The sequence below is a fragment of the Bubalus kerabau genome, chromosome 17 (assembly GCF_029407905.1).
Source record: "Bubalus kerabau isolate K-KA32 ecotype Philippines breed swamp buffalo chromosome 17, PCC_UOA_SB_1v2, whole genome shotgun sequence".
NCBI classification, from domain to species: Eukaryota; Metazoa; Chordata; class Mammalia; order Artiodactyla; family Bovidae; genus Bubalus; species Bubalus kerabau.
Genome location: NC_073640.1, coordinates 64,658,348 through 64,673,894, shown reverse-complemented (window position 1 = coordinate 64,673,894; position 15,547 = coordinate 64,658,348). Strand labels below are relative to the sequence as shown.

The following is a 15,547-nucleotide window of genomic DNA, read 5'->3' as shown; positions in this document are numbered from 1 at the left end:
TTGGATGTGACTGTTGGGCCGCTCGGCCATTCTGTGCCCTCAGTCACACGGAGAGACCACTGGGGGAAAAGGGACGTCTTTCTCTCAGCCAGTGACTCTCAGTACTCCCATTCTATGGTAGATAGGCTATGAGTGGGTTCTGTTACATCCCAGGAGGCTCTCATACTCAACCTTTGTCTACATTCTCAGAAACTGGATACTTGTCAGCCTTCAAAAGGCCTGGCTCCAAAACAAACAGGGGACCGCCAAAAATGGCCTCTGAATGGCTCACTAGGTTTTGCCAAAAGACGGGAAAGGACTCAGAATGTCCTTACATTCTGTTGCCTGCCTGTCTCCTGTCCCTCTCTCTCTCTCCATCAGATTTCCTAGATGACCTCTATGTGACCTTTTATATCCCCATGATCTCTAGGAAAGGATTCTGAGGTTCCCTTTGGTCCAGGTTTCTTCTATATTCAAAAGCCTGAAGGATCAAAAACTGTCCTAACATTTCTAAAGAATCCCTTTCTAAGGAAGCTTATCTCTCACGTGGAGAGGGAACCAAGCTTCCCCCACGCCTGAACATCCTAAAGAATTCCCTTCTGAGTACTCCTGTTTCTCAGGGCTGCCAAGGACCAAGGTTCCCCCAGTCCTGCAAATTCCCTTGGGCCTTCAGATTCTTCTGATGGGACAAAGACCTCACTTTCCACCACAGGGACAGTCCAAAATTTTTATTAGCTGAAATGCCCCTGATATTAGAGTCAATTTGAGCATAATTTGGTCTATATTTTAGCTATAAAACTAAGACTACAGAAAGGAAAGGTAACTTTTTGACACAGGATGGCCCTGATATTCTTTAGACTGGAGAAAACTGGTTAAAATAAAAGTTTCTTTCCCTTGGAAACTGCAAAACCGGTTCTTTTTGCATATACATTTTAAAACAACTAGCTTGTTAACAACTAGGTTGGAGAAGGAAATGGCAACCCACTCCAGTATTCTTGCCTGGAGAATCCCAGGGATGGGGGAGCCCAGTGGGCTACCGTCTATGGGGTCGGACACGACGGAAGCGACTTAGCAGCAGCAGCAGCAGCAGCTTGTTAAAAGGCCTGCCTAGGGAAAAGCTTGTAGTTAACCCTTTCCATGTCCTTGAATGTCACTGCCCACTTTGCCTGAGACCTGACTCAGCCTGGGGCAAATCAGAACTTCAAGCCAAACAAACAAACGGTCAAAGAGATGTTTTAAATCTTAACCAGGAAACTATGAAATCTCTGTCTGTCTGTCTGGATTTATGTATGGCTCAGTGTGCTTTTTTTTTTTTTATAATATTGCTGAAGTTCTAAATGAGTTCTAATTTAAATGGCCTAAAGGGCATCCCTGATGGCTCAGAGGTTAAAGCATCTGCCCGCAATGCAGGAGACTTGCGTTCGATCCCTGGGTTGGGAAGATCCCCTGGAGAAGGAAATGGCAACCCACTCCAGTATTCTTGCCTGGAGAATCCCATGGACGGAGGAGCCTGGTGGGCTACAGTTCACGGGGTCGCAAAGAGTCGGACATGACTGAGCGACTTCACTCACTTCACCTCAAGGAAGGTAAGTGCTTACAAATCAGACAATTCTAACTCCAAGAGAAATTTACCTAAGTGAATTTCAGATGCACGTGAACTGGGAAATATTAAATATCTAGCATTAATGTTTGTTTGCTAATCTAATGTAGATATGTCTAAGAGTCATTAAGCACAGTATTTTCATTGTGCCTAGGTTTATTATTACTTACATATTGTTATATTTTTATATCTGTTCCAAGTTTCTCAACCAGGAAAGTACCTCTAGGAAAGGGGAAGAAAAAAGAAAAAAGAAAAAAAAAAAACTTCAAAGAAAATGTAAAAGAGATATGGTCTTTCAGAGAAACTCTTTTAAGAATAATTATACTTTAGAAATATCTCTCTAAAACATTCTCTCGATTTCGGTATCCTGACTTTCTAGGGCTGTGCCAAACTAAGTGATGGAAGTTTATTGACTAGCTAGGTCATTTGCAAATAAAATAAGATTCTGAAACATTCATTACTGAGGACTAACTTCCTCTTACAGAGAAAGTAGAGATGTTGGACTATTCATGACTAATGCTTGATGCCATCCTGAGATGTTCTCTAGAATATTTCTTTTAGTGCTTATCACTGGTATTTATGTTCACCAATCCACAAAATGCTTAAGTTCTAGGCTGCTTCAGGAAAGTAGCATGTGTATTTTCAGTAAAGAAGGTATGAGGAAAGAAATTACATTTTATGAAGAGAAAAGGAAGTAGGTCTGACTTAGAGGTGGCTCTTTCATCATGGGAGAACAAAGTAATGGGTACAGAAAGTGATAAGGTTTTATGGAAAGAGGACACCAAGGGAAGAGTTTTGTGCATAAATACATGTTTTCTTGCGATGTTGAGCTGCCTTTGATAATGGATTTTAAGTTTCTTTACCTCTGAAGTGATCTGTTCTAGGTTTACCTTTGAAATCTTCTTTGTTACTTGGGCTAAGTGAATACATTATTTCCCAGTGATCTATATGATTTTCCAAAGTAGTTTTTATACCTTAAGTTATGCATAGAGGATAATGGGGGAAGGGGTAGAGTCATGCAGTAAGCCAGGCGTTCTTCCTGCAAACTTATCATATGCAAAAGTTTAGGTGATTTGCATCATCTTCTGGCCCGGAGGCCTGTTAACATTTTAAGAAACTTATTTTTCTCTAAAGGTGATTAAAGTCAGGCGCCACCCTCCAAAAGCATTAGATAAAGTTGCATTCCTATAAGGCAAAGGTGTGGTGGGGTATAACAAGAAAAAGAATTAACTCAAGGGCCCAAGATTACAAACATTAAAGCTACTACTTACACCAATTATATTAATCAATACATTGCCAGGAACACAGCAGGTAAGGGATATGGAAACTTAGCAGCAAACATTGGCGCAAGAAGTGAAAAACCCTTCACCAATACAATTTCTAATCAATCTTTTAACTGCTCAAAGGAATCTGTATTCAGACAGTTTAGAACATCTCATGCCTCTCACAGTTGGGAGGCTCTGAACAATCACATGTGGCTGGAAAAACCTATTCAGGCAGGCTAGAGGACTTCCAAAGGAGTTTGTAGGTTGAAACACTGTCACACCCAGGAATTATTAACAGGAGCTGTAAGTTAATTAGTTTTTCAGAGAGAGGTAGTGGGGGATGGCCCCCCAAAAAGTCAGAGGTGTAGGTGAGAGCACAAAGCAGAAAGTAGGCAGACACTGATTTTGGAGGGTAGATGCTCGAGAATTTCCAGGGGGACTCCTGAGGCTCGATCCCGCCTTTGCGTATGCCGAGCCTCCTTCCTCATGACCTTTGCCAGGGGCAGAACTACTGCTCCCAGCAGAATATGCTATCTAGGTGGGTCATAACTTTCTTTCCAAGGAGTAAGCGTCTTTTAATTTCATGGATGAAGTCACCATCTGCAGTGATTTTGAAGCCCGAAAAAATAAAGTCTGACACTGTTTCCCCATCTATTTCCCATGAAGTGATGGGACCGGATGCCATGATCTTCGTTTTCTGAATGTTGAGCTTTAAGCCAACATTTTCACTCTCCGCTTTCACCTTCATCAAGAGGCTTTTTAGTGCCTCTTCACTTTGTGCCAGAAGGGTGGTGTCATCTGCTTATCTGAGGTTATTGATATTTCTCCCTGCAATCTTGATTCCAGCTTCTGTTTCATCCAGTCCAGCGTTTCTCATGATGTACTCTGCATATAAGTTAAATAAACAGGGTGACAATATACAGCCTTGACGTACTCCTTTTCCTATTTGGAACCAGTCTGTTGTTCCATGTCCAGTTCTAACTGTTGCTTCCTGACCTGCATACAAATTTCTCAAGAGGCAGATCAGGTGGTCTGGTATTCCCATCTCTTGAAGAATTTTCCACAGTTTATTGTGATCCACATAGTCAAAGGCTTTGGCATAGTCAATAAAGCAGAAATAGATGTTTTCCTGGCACTCTCTTGCTTTTTCCATGATCCAGCGGATGTTGGCAGTTTGATCTCTGGTTCCTCTGCCTTTTCTAAAACCAGCTTGCACATCAAGAAGTTCACGGTTCATGTATTGCTGAAGCCTGGCTTGGAGAATTTTGAGCATTACTTTACTAGTGTGTGAGTTGAGTGCAATTGTGCGGTAGTTTGAGCGTTCTTTGGCATTGCCTTTCTTTGGGATTGGAATGAAAACGGACCTTTTCCAGTCCTGTGGCCACTGCTGAGTTTTCCAAATGTGCTGGCATATTGAGTGCAGCACTTTCACAGCATCATCTTTCAGGATTTGGAATAGCTCAACTGGAATTCTGTCACCTCCACTAGCTTTGTTTGTAGTGATGCTTTCTAAGGCCCCTTGACTCCACATTCCAGGATGTCTCGCTCCAGGTCAGTGATCACACCATCGTGATTATCTGGGTCGTGATGATCTTTTTTGTACAGTTTCTCTGTGTATTTTTGCCATCTCTTCTTAATATCTTCTGCTTCTGTTAGGTCCATACTATTTCTGTCCTTTATCGAGCCCATCTTTGCATGAAATGTTCCTTTGGGATCTCTGATTTTCTTGAAGAGATCTCTAGTCTTTCCCATTCTGTTGTTTTCCTCTATTTCTTTGCATTGATTGCTGAAGAAGGCTTTCTTATCTCTTCTTGCTATTCTTTGGAACTCTGCATTCAGATGTTCATATCTTTCCTTTTCTCCTTCGCTTATTGCTTCTCTTCTTTTCACAGCTATTTGTAAGGCCTCCCCAGACAGCCATTTTGCTTTTTTCATTTCTTTTCCAATGGGATGGTCTTGATCCCTGACTCCTGTACATTGTCACGAACCTCATTCCATAGTTCATCAGGCACTCTATCTATCAGATCTAGGCCCTTAAATCTATTTCTCACTTCCACTGTATAATCATAAGGGATTTGATTTAGGTCATACCTTAATGGTATAGTGGTTTTCCCTACTTTCTTCAATTTAAGTCTGAATTTGGCAATAAGGAGTTCATGGTCTGAGGCACAGTCAGCTCCTGGTCTTGCTTTTGCTGACTGTATAGAGCTTCCCCATCTTTGGCTGCAAAGAATATAATCAATCTGATTTCGGTGTTGACCATCTGGTGATGTCCATGTGTAGAATCTTCTCTTGTGTGGTTGGAAGAGAGTGTTTGTTATGACTAGTGCATTTTCTTGGCAAAACCCTTTTAGTCTTTGCCCTGCTTCATTCCGTTTTCCAAGGCCAAATTTGCCTGTTACTCCAGGTGTTTCTTGACTTCCTACTTTTGCATTCCAGTCCCCTATAATGAAAAGGACATCTTTTTTGGGTGTTAGTTCTAAAAGGTCTTGTAGGTCTTCATAGTACCGTTCAACTTCAGCTTCTTCAGCGTTACTGATTGGGGCATAGACTTGGATCAGTTATATTGAATGGTTTGCCTTGGAAACAAACAGAGATCATTCTGTCATTTTTGAGATTGCATCCAAGTACTGCATTTCGGACTCTTTTGTTGGCCATGATGGCTACTCCATTTCTTCTGAGGGATTCCTGCCCGCAGTAGTAGATATAGTGGTCATCTGAGTTAAATTCACCCATTCCAGTCCATTTCAGTTCGCTGATTCCTAGATTGTCAACATTCACTCTTGCCATCTCTTGTTTGACCACTTCCAATTTGCCTTGATTCATGGACCTGACATTCCAGGTTCCTATGCAATATTGCTCTTTACAGTATTGGACCTTGCTTCTATCATCAGTCACATCCACAGCAGGGCATTCTTTTTGCTTTGGCTCCATCCCTTCATTCTTTCTGGAGTTATTTCTCCACTGATGTCCATTCTCCATCACAGTGTAAACTAAAAGTCTCCTCGTGCCTTGTGACAAACTGCATTCATTCGTTGTTCTTCCATTTCTGGGGGCCCTAGGAAAACTCTGCCCATTTCTGAGTAGCTGTATGACAGTCCTTTTAACATTTCCTTCTACCTCTAGACAGAAATGTGTGAGTGAAGTGGTAGACAAACTGCCAAACTTCTATGAATCCTAGGGACGGGTTTTTGTTCTCTGATTTATAATTTCTTATCCACTGGGAGCGACACATAGGACCTTCTAAATAAATTTCAAATTTAAGTAAGTTTTCATTGTAGAAAGCAAAACCTGGTGAAAATGAAACAATGCACATCTGAGGTTGACTTCAAAGTTTCTCTTTTCATTATATGATCTCATATTAAATATCTTTAGTGTATTTGCCTGAATTCTAACATGCTAAAATACTTATTATATTCTATTACCTCATAGAATTTTAAAATAAATGGACATAAAATCTTAGCACATTTTCCACTATATTATTAATGGTTGATTTAAACTACGACAATTTTTAGATTATATAAAGAAATCTTTATTAAAAGTTCTAATTGGAATATAGCTGTTTTCCAATTTTGTACTCCTATACAGCAAAGAGAATTAATTATAAATATCAGTCGGTTCACTTTAGTTGCTCAGTAAAGTCTGAGTCTGCGATCCATGGTCTGCAGAAACCAGGCTTCCCTGTCCATCACCAACTCCCAGAGCCTGCTCAAACTCATGTCCATTGAGTCAGTGATGCCATGCAACCATCTCACCCTGTGTCGTCCACTTCTCTCATCTTCAATCTTTCCCAGCATAAGGGTCTTTCTCAGTGCATCAGTTCTTTGCATCAGGTGGCCAAAGTATCGGAGCTTCAGCTTCACCATGTCCTTCCAATGAATATTGAGGACTGATTTCCTTTAGGATGGAGTGGTGTGGTCTTCTTGCAGTCCAAGGGACTCTCAAAAGTCGTCTCCAACACCACAGCTCAAAAGCATGAATTCTTGGGCATTCAGCTTTTTCATGGTCTAACTCTCACATCCATACATGACTACTGGAAAAACCATAGCTTTGACTAGATTGACCTTTGTCAGCAAAGTAATGTTTCTGCTTTTTAATATGCTGCCTAGGTTGGTCATACCTTTTCTTCCAAGGAGCAAGCGTCTTTTACTTTCATGGCTGTAGTCTCCATCTGCAGTGATTTTCGAAGTCCAAAACTTAAAGTCTCTCACTGTTTCCACTATTTCTCCCCTTGTTTGCCATGAAACGATCTGACCACTGCCATGATCTTCGCTTTTTGAATGTTGAGTTTCAACCAGCTTTTTCACCCTCTTCTTTCAGTTTCATCAAGAGACTCCTCAGTTCCTCTTTGCTTTCTGCTGTAAGGTGGTGGTGGTGTCATCTGTGTATCTGAGATTATGGATATTTCTCCCTGAAATCTTGATTCCAATTTGTGCTTCATTCAACCCGATATGTTGCATAAAGTACTGTGCGTATAAGTTAAATAACCAGGGTGACAAATGATGTGCTCCTTTCCCAATTTGGAATCAGTCCGTTGTCACATGTCCAGTTCTCACTGTTGCTTCTTGACATGCATACAAATTTCTCAGCAGACAGGTAAGGTAGTCTGGTGTTCCCATCTCTTTAAGAATTTCCCACAGTTTCTTGTGATTCACAAATCAAAGGCTGTGGTGTAGTCAATAAAGCAGATGTAATTGTTTTTCCAGAGCTCTCTAGCTTTTTACATGATCCAAGGGATGTTGGCAATTTGATCTCTGATTCCTCTGCCGTTTCTAAATCCAGCTTGAACATCTGGAAGCTCTCGGTTCAGGTACTGTTAAAGCCTCAATTGGAGAATTTTGAGCCTTTGCTATTGTTTGAAATGAGGGAAATTGTGTAGTAGTTTGAGCGTTCTTTGGCATTGCCTTTCTTTGTGATTGGAATGAAAACTGACCTTTTCCCGTCCTGCGGCCACTGCTGAGTTTTCCAAAATTGCTGGCCTATCGAGTTGCAGAACTTTAGCATTATCATCTTTTAGGACTTGAAATAGCTCAGCTGGAGTTCCATCAGCTTTGTTCGTGTTCATGCCTTCTAAGGCTGACTTGACTTTGGATTCCGGGATGTCTGTTACTAGGTGAGTGATCACACCATCGTGGTTATCTCGGTCATTAAGATCTTTTTTGTATACTTATTCCCTGTATTCTTGCCAACTTCTCTTAATATCGTCTACTTCTTTTAGGTCCATCCCGATTCTGTCCTTTATTGTTCCCATCTTTGCATGAAATATTCCCAGTACTTCTAATTTTCTTAAGGAGATCTCTAGTCTTGACCGTTCTATTGATTTCCTTCCCATTTAGGTCTCCACAGAGCAATGAGTAGAATTCCCTCCTTCAATTATAGTTTTAAAGTCTATCTTCTTATTTAATTTCTTAAAACCAGTACTATATTAAGTTTATCTTATTTCTATTCAGCTTCCTCGGACACAGTCTTATGTGTCCTCAGTTTCTGCTTAGTTCTCTGTCACTATCATCTATGATTTTTAGATTGAAATATCTAATAGAACATTCTCAGAAACATGTGTGGCAAGAAGTGCATTTAAAAATTACTAGGCACCTAGGATTTGTGAAAGTGTTTGGTGTCTCCACTTAAGATGACTAAAAGCAAGATGGAATTATTAGATTGCCTATCACCTCTTAATTCAGTGGTCCTTGGAGGTTATTATCTTGTTTCTTCCCCTATAACCTATATCTTTGCCATCTCATTTTGTCCAGCATTCTGTGTGTGGTCTCTGTTTTGAAAGGTGCAGAAACCTAGTTAATCTTCCTTCTGGTATCTGCACCTTAGTAGATGAGGTTGGTCCAGAGGTTTGTGCTCTTATCCTCTCTTGATCTGTGCTTTGATTGCTGTGAACTGTGACCAGAGCCTGCCGTGGATATTCAGGGCTGTTTCCCCCTTGTTCAGTGGTTGTTACTGCCCTGTCTCTGGTGGTGCCTGCTCTCTGCGTGGAGTAATAGAGCCCCCAGATCTGAGTCTTTGCTGTGAATCTGATCTGTGGTGCCAGGCAGGTGGGATTGGAGCACACCCACTGGGAGAGAAGTCACTGAGTATTGCTCCTCTAGGAATGTGCACCTCAGGGTGTGCTCTGGTGTCCCCTCTCATGCGTTCTGCAGGCTCTCATGATATGTAGTATTGGCACTGCTCTTGGACCACCTTAACCATGGGCATGATGGCACATGGCCCTGGTGTCTCTCAGATGTTGTTTTCGCAAGGTCACCAGCATAGATTCAGTGAAGTCAGGTCCTGGGATTGCATTGAGTGTGCAGCTGAACCCGCTGTCGTGCTACGGAGAAGCTCAGGCTCTGTCCTGGCCCAACCCCCCTTGTGTAGAAGCCCCCAAAGTCTACAGCTGCTAAAGCTACACCTGCCATGACTGAGAGAGCGCTGGTTGTTGATTCAGATGCTCTGTAGAGGCTGAGGTTACAAGGCCGGTCGTGGGTGTAAGCCCATGGTTTGTGTTGCTCCAAGGAGAGGTTTCAGGTTTCTTCTTTATCCCTGGGTTTCACCTGTGCTTTCAGCTCCATCTGTGCGTGTGGCCAACTCACAAGTGTCTTCTCCTTAAGCTGCCCCAGAGCACAGGATTCTGCTGATTGTGGAGGCGTTGGATGGGGGAGGCCCTGGCTGGGGGCTAAAAGTCCTACGTGGATGGAGTTCTTCATAGTCCTTGGAGAGCAGAGGCCGGCACAAGGGACAAGGGATGCAATGGGCTTCTTGTTTGGGCGTCACTCACCAATGGCACTCTGCTCTATGGTGGTTCAGGCTTCACCACAAGCATCTTGTTTGCAGAGCTCCTCCGTCATGGCCATCCCTTCAGGATGTTTCCTCATAGCCAATAGTAGTCCTTTGCCTTGGTCCGCTCTACAAACCCCACATTTCAGCACCCAGCCCTTGTCTGCATTGGTGGACATGCCTCTAAGGCTGGGTGGGCAGGGCTGGGGTCAGCACCCTGTGTGCAGGTCTCACTCTGTCCTGCTGCCACACGCTGCTTGCCATGTTTTCTTCGCACAGAGAATGAGGCTTTCCTTCTGTCCAAACTGAGCTCCCCCAGTGAGAGTCTTCCCCGGATATGGAGACATCTCCTCACTTTCATCTCCCGGCTGGGTTACACGCCCCAACCCACTTCCTCTCCTCTTCCTTTTCCTTCTTTCTTTTGTCCTACCTGGCTCAGCAGGAATCTTTCTTGTCCTTTCAGATATCCAAGGGCCTCTGCTACTGTTCAGCTGGGCTCCGAGAGAATTGTTCCATTTCTCATTCATTTGTGGACAGACAGATGAGCTCCGCATCTGCCTAAGCCTCTGGCATCTTGATCCTTCGGTCTCTATTTTATTTTTAAACTAGCTAATGGTCATCAATTTTCTTTAAATCTTTAAAGATATTCACTGAGAATAGCAGGGAAAATTACTTGTTATTTGGTATCTTTCAGCTATGTCTCCACAAGACACCCAGGATTTGATGCCGAGGAATGCAGCGTTAGAAGATGTATTCCCAAAAGCAAACCTAGGAATATATCAAATATTTCACCTCAGAAACTTAAATTTAATGAAAGACTGGGAATATACAAGGGTATATGAAAGACAGAGAGGATTTTTATATGGACATAAAGAAATGGAGACAGTTACACGTAATGCTAACAATACTGCCAAAAGCAATGAGCAACGTGAGTCGAACTGGGAAAACACCAACTTCAATCTTCAATATCTGCCGAGAAGTGTAAGTGTTTAAGAAAAGATTTCCATCCTTTTTTGAAACCTACATATTCTCTGAAGGGACATGTGGAAAATATGGAAGGTAATTTAGTCTCTACTGCAAATCCTCATTCATACAATTGTGAACGTAGGCTTCGGCTAAACATACATTCAGGGATGTCTGAACACCTACAATTTAACACTGAGTGGGAAAATTCACTATCTAATCAATTTGAGAGATCCGTGAGCAGAGAGTCATTTTTCTTCCCCCGACAGATATTTTCTCTCCATTCCATGATATATAATGTTGATAATAATGGAGGAGACATAATCCAGCCATCATTGTTCAGTAAATATTGTGATATGGTTAATACACAACTACTTTCCATATGTAATAAAATGAGTCAGACCTTAAGTAACAGCTCCAGCTCCAATAATTACAAGAGTATTTATGGTGGACTGAGAAGGTATTCAGGCAATGAAAATGGGTATAGGGTTGAAGGAGACTCAAACCTTAGGAAACATCAGGGTTCCGAAACATCAAACAAGGATTCTAAAAGTAATAAATGTAGAAATACCTTTGATCAAATGTCAGGTTTTTCTCTAGATAAGAGTACTTGTACTGAAGAGTGGACTTGTACTGAATATGGGAAGGTTTCTAATCAGTCTTCAGAACTTATTCAACAGCAGACTGTTCAGAATCCACAGAAAGAAAACAAGTGTAATATATGTGGGAAAGTATTTAGTAACTCATGCCATCTACGTAGACATTAGAAAATTCATACAGGAAGGAAACCCTTCAAATGTACAGAATGTACCAAGGCGTTTAACCATAGCTCACTTCTTACTAAACATCGGAGAATTCACGCTGGAGAGAAACCTTATAAATGTACAGAATGTGGCAAAGCCTTTAATCACAACTCAAATCTTATTCAACATTGGCGAATTCATACGGGAGAAAAGCCTTACAAATGTACAGAATGTAGCAAAGCCTTTATCTGCTACTCACAGCTAACCTATCATCAGCGAATTCATACTGGAGAGAAGCCTTATAAATGTAAACAATGTAACAAAGCCTTTATCCGTTCCTCACATCTTACTGGACATCAGTGAATTCATTCTGTGGAGAGACCTTATAAATGTAAAGAATGTAACAAAGCCTTTATCGTGGCTCACATCTTACCGAACATCAGCAAATTCATACTGGAGAGAGACCTTATAAGTGTAAAGAATGTGGCAAAGCCTTTATTACGAAAACACCCTTACTCAACATCACCGAATTCATACTTGGGATAGATGTTATAAAGGTACAGAAAGTGGCAAGGCCTTCATTAAGGGTTCTAGTCTTACTAAGCATCAGCGAATGCATACTGGGGAGAGACCGTATGAATGTACAGAATGTGGCAAAACCTTTAATCGGAATTCAATTCTTACTACACATTTTCGAGTTCATACTGGAGAGAAACCTTATAAATGTAAAGAATGTAACAAAGCCTTTCATCGTCCCTCACTTCTTACTCGACATCAGCTAATTCATTCTGGGGAGAGACCGTATAAATGTAAAGAATGTGACAAAGCCTTTATTCAGTGCTCACATGTTACTCAACATCAGCGAATTCATACTGGAGAGAGACCTTATAAATGTACAGAATGTGACAAAGCTTTTAGTCATAGTAGTAGTCTCACTAAACATCTGAGAACACACACTTGAGAGAAGCCCTAGTAATGGAACAAGTGATGGAAGACGTTTGCCCTAAACATGCATCAGAAAACACAAGAGTTTATATAAGAAACCAATGGAAATGATGTAACAAATATATAGAAAGGTATTTAATCAAAAGTTAAATCGAAGTAAAGATGCGTGCTCCTGCTGCTAGGTCGCTTCAGTCGTGTCTGACTCTGTGCGACCCCGTAGATGGCAGCCCACCAGGCTCCCCCGTCCCTGGGATTCTCCAGGCAGGAACACTGGAATAGGTTGCCATTTCCTTCTCAATGCATGAAAGTGAAAAGTGAAGTAGCTCAGTCGTCTCCGACTCTTTGCGACCCCAAGGACCGCAGCCCAGCAGGCTCCTCCATCCATGGGAATTTCCAGGCAAGAGTACTGGAGTGGGGTGCCATCGCCTTCTCCGAAATATGCGTACTAGAAGGCATTTCATCAATTTTCCTTTCAGAAGTTTCTCTGAAGGAGAATGACTGCAGGGAGCACTCCATAGTTAAAACTGGTGGGAAATGGATATTTTAGCATGAATCGTGAGATGAAGGTTGACGGTTAGAACATTACAGTTCTTAGCAATGTATATATGCTTGTTAATAATGATGTGATGTGACATTATTTGAACTGAATGTAATTCACCACTCAAATAATCCACGTTATGCTTTCTTTCTAGTGTGTTTGCAAACATAGGTTTTTGATGTTTTATTAAAGATTAGCCTTTTTATGTTGTGTTGCAACCATTTCTATCTAATCTCCATTAGAAGATTGAGGATAGCATAATGTAAAATGGACAATGAACATTTAAATAGAGGTATTTGTCGTTGACGTGAAATATCTGGAGGTTGCCATGAAGTAAGTGATCATTTAATCTTTCCGTGTATTAAAGAAAGACAGAAGTTCGTTGTAATGTTTCAATAGTAATATCCTTCATTTGTAAGAAGAACACAATGACAGTTCACTGCAATATTGATGTATCTTTATAATATCAACACAAGTCATGATTACTACTTGACAGTGTTGAAATAAGGACAGAAATAACCTAGAAACGTAAGAAACCTTTCCTGGAAAAGGCATGGAATTGGTGCATATCATGCTTGCTAAGTGCTTCCTAGTCTTTGTTTGGTAAGCCATGGAAATCAGAAATCTCACATCATTCTATCAACAAAGGAATATCTTTCTCCGTACTTTTGATCTGTATTTAATCATGGATCATACCGCGGATTGTAAAAGGTTTTATTTCAACTATGTGTGAAATTTAATACATGGTTATTCATAAAAGTGAATGGCTTTTATTGTTTCGGTTGTTGTAATGTATGAAATGTTAACCCACCACCAACAGCAACCTCGCCCACCTTATTTAAGGTTGTAGTGAAGAGACCGCAATTAACTGTTCGGTAACACACAAAGATGGCTTATGGGGAAATTAGTTTACTCACTGGATTTAAACTTCTCATAACTTCATGTACATTCCATCATTTCTAGGTTGTATCTCCTCTCTCATTTTGTAACTGCTTAGACACTGGGATGATTCTAGTAAGAAAGATGATACAGAGTATTGTTGACAGTTTCCCTAAACTGCTCCATGATGTTGCTGCCTCAGCATCTGTCTGGGGATCAGGCAGCCTGCAGGTCCTTGAGCTCACACCAGCCAGTCTTGTGAGCACATGCACTAGATGAACCCCTTCCTTGAGACCAGCAGTCTTGCTGGACCTCAGGGTCTATCCACAGACCCCCGTTCAATCACACTGAGAGAGTCAATTTTTTGGCAGGTTGATAAGTCCAGGGGTCCCCAAGGAGAGAGGGGTCTGGAATTCTCAAGGAGGAAGAAAGGACAAACGTGGTTTTTTCCTGTTTGAGGACACTCTGGAAAAAAACTTTCTGGCTACTCTTATTGTCTTAAAATGTAAATTATGGGAGTGGGCCTAGTGAGGTCTTTACAACCTCCAGACAGTCTTTTGATTCACTGGAATAACTAAATAATAGTATGTAACTCCTTTGCTAACACTAGCGAGGGGGCACTCTTTCTGCCCCTTCTGAAGTCTATGTCAGAAGCTTTCTCTATTCTCTTTTAAACTTTAATAAAACTTTATTACACAAAAGCTCTGAGCGATCAAGCCTCATCTCTGGCTCCAGATTGAATTCTTCTCCTCAGGAGGCCAAGAATCCAGGGGTCTTTTTTGGTTGAACAACAACCTTTCAACACGCTCACAGTGCTCACCGGAATCCTTGACTTGGTTTGAATGAATTAACCCACACTCAGCCTAGAGAGCCTGAGGCACTTCACTCAGGGTAAAGTATACAAGCTGAACTCCAAGTACTCCTGTTTTCTCTGCCTGATTCTAGCTTTAACCTCTCTCAGAAATTCCTGCCCTAAATCGTCCCCTACAGAGAGGTCTTAGGTGTGGTGAGTGTGAGATTTTGAGCTCAGGACTCCGGAACGTTGGTTTCGGGGAAGAAACATCAGAAAAAATGGGATTTGCTGATGACTCCTTTCACGGCCCGACTGTAGACCTGCAGATTCATAAGTTCTTGGAGTGGGAATCTGACCACCAGGGATTTGTATTCATTGAAATGGTTCAGAAAGAATCTCTTTCTAGCCAAGTGGTTTCCTTCTGGTTTCCCATCAGGATTACGTGACCCGTTTCAGAAATGACCTCACTGATGCCCTCCCAACAGAGTTCTATGTGGTCCTGTGGGAGCATCAGTGTGGTTTGTAGGAAGTGTTCCAGGAGATTCTAAGCAGAGGCCCGGGTTAAGGATGTGGCTCCTGGTCCATCTGGTCCATCTTAGAGCTGAGCCCCGGAGTCAGTCTGAGGAGAGGCAGCAGGGTTGGTCTAGCTGGATTTGGACCGGGGAAGTCAGTCAGCTCACATCATCTGTGTGAGCAGAGTGTTAGGAGCTCTCTATGGGGAAAGAACAATCAAGAAATGAGTTCACAGGCTGGTCTCTAGGTAGAAATTGATTGTCCCTGAATCTCTCCTGAGACAGAGGACAGGAGAGGTCGGTCTTCTCAGCTTTTCAAAATCCTTGTGTTTGTAGGAGCGGTGGTTGCAGGTTAGAAAGTTGTGTTGATGCCCTCCAAGGTATTTTCTCAAAACTCAGAAGTGCGTTTGCCGCGTAATATCCCCAGAGAAGACAGAGCAGGAGGAAGAAGGGGAGGAAATGGCAGCTCAGGTAAATATCCTGTCCTGGGTCTCAGGCTGTGTCTGCTTTCCTCCTAAAATGCCCGAATGAGAATATGCAAGCCTTTAGCTCTCTGCTTCTAATT

The 15,547-nt window shown here is 41.8% G+C and overlaps 1 long non-coding RNA gene across 2 annotated transcripts in view; it reads left to right on the top strand.

Moving 5' to 3' along the window:
- Positions 1–315: 315 nt before the first annotated feature.
- Positions 316–15,547, top strand: part of LOC129632153 (uncharacterized) — a 79,410-nt gene continuing 64,178 nt past the window's right edge. For both annotated transcript variants that reach the window (XR_008704346.1, XR_008704347.1), the window contains exon 1: positions 316–1,565. This is a non-coding gene — a long non-coding RNA (uncharacterized LOC129632153). The remainder of the gene's footprint in view (positions 1,566–15,547) is intronic.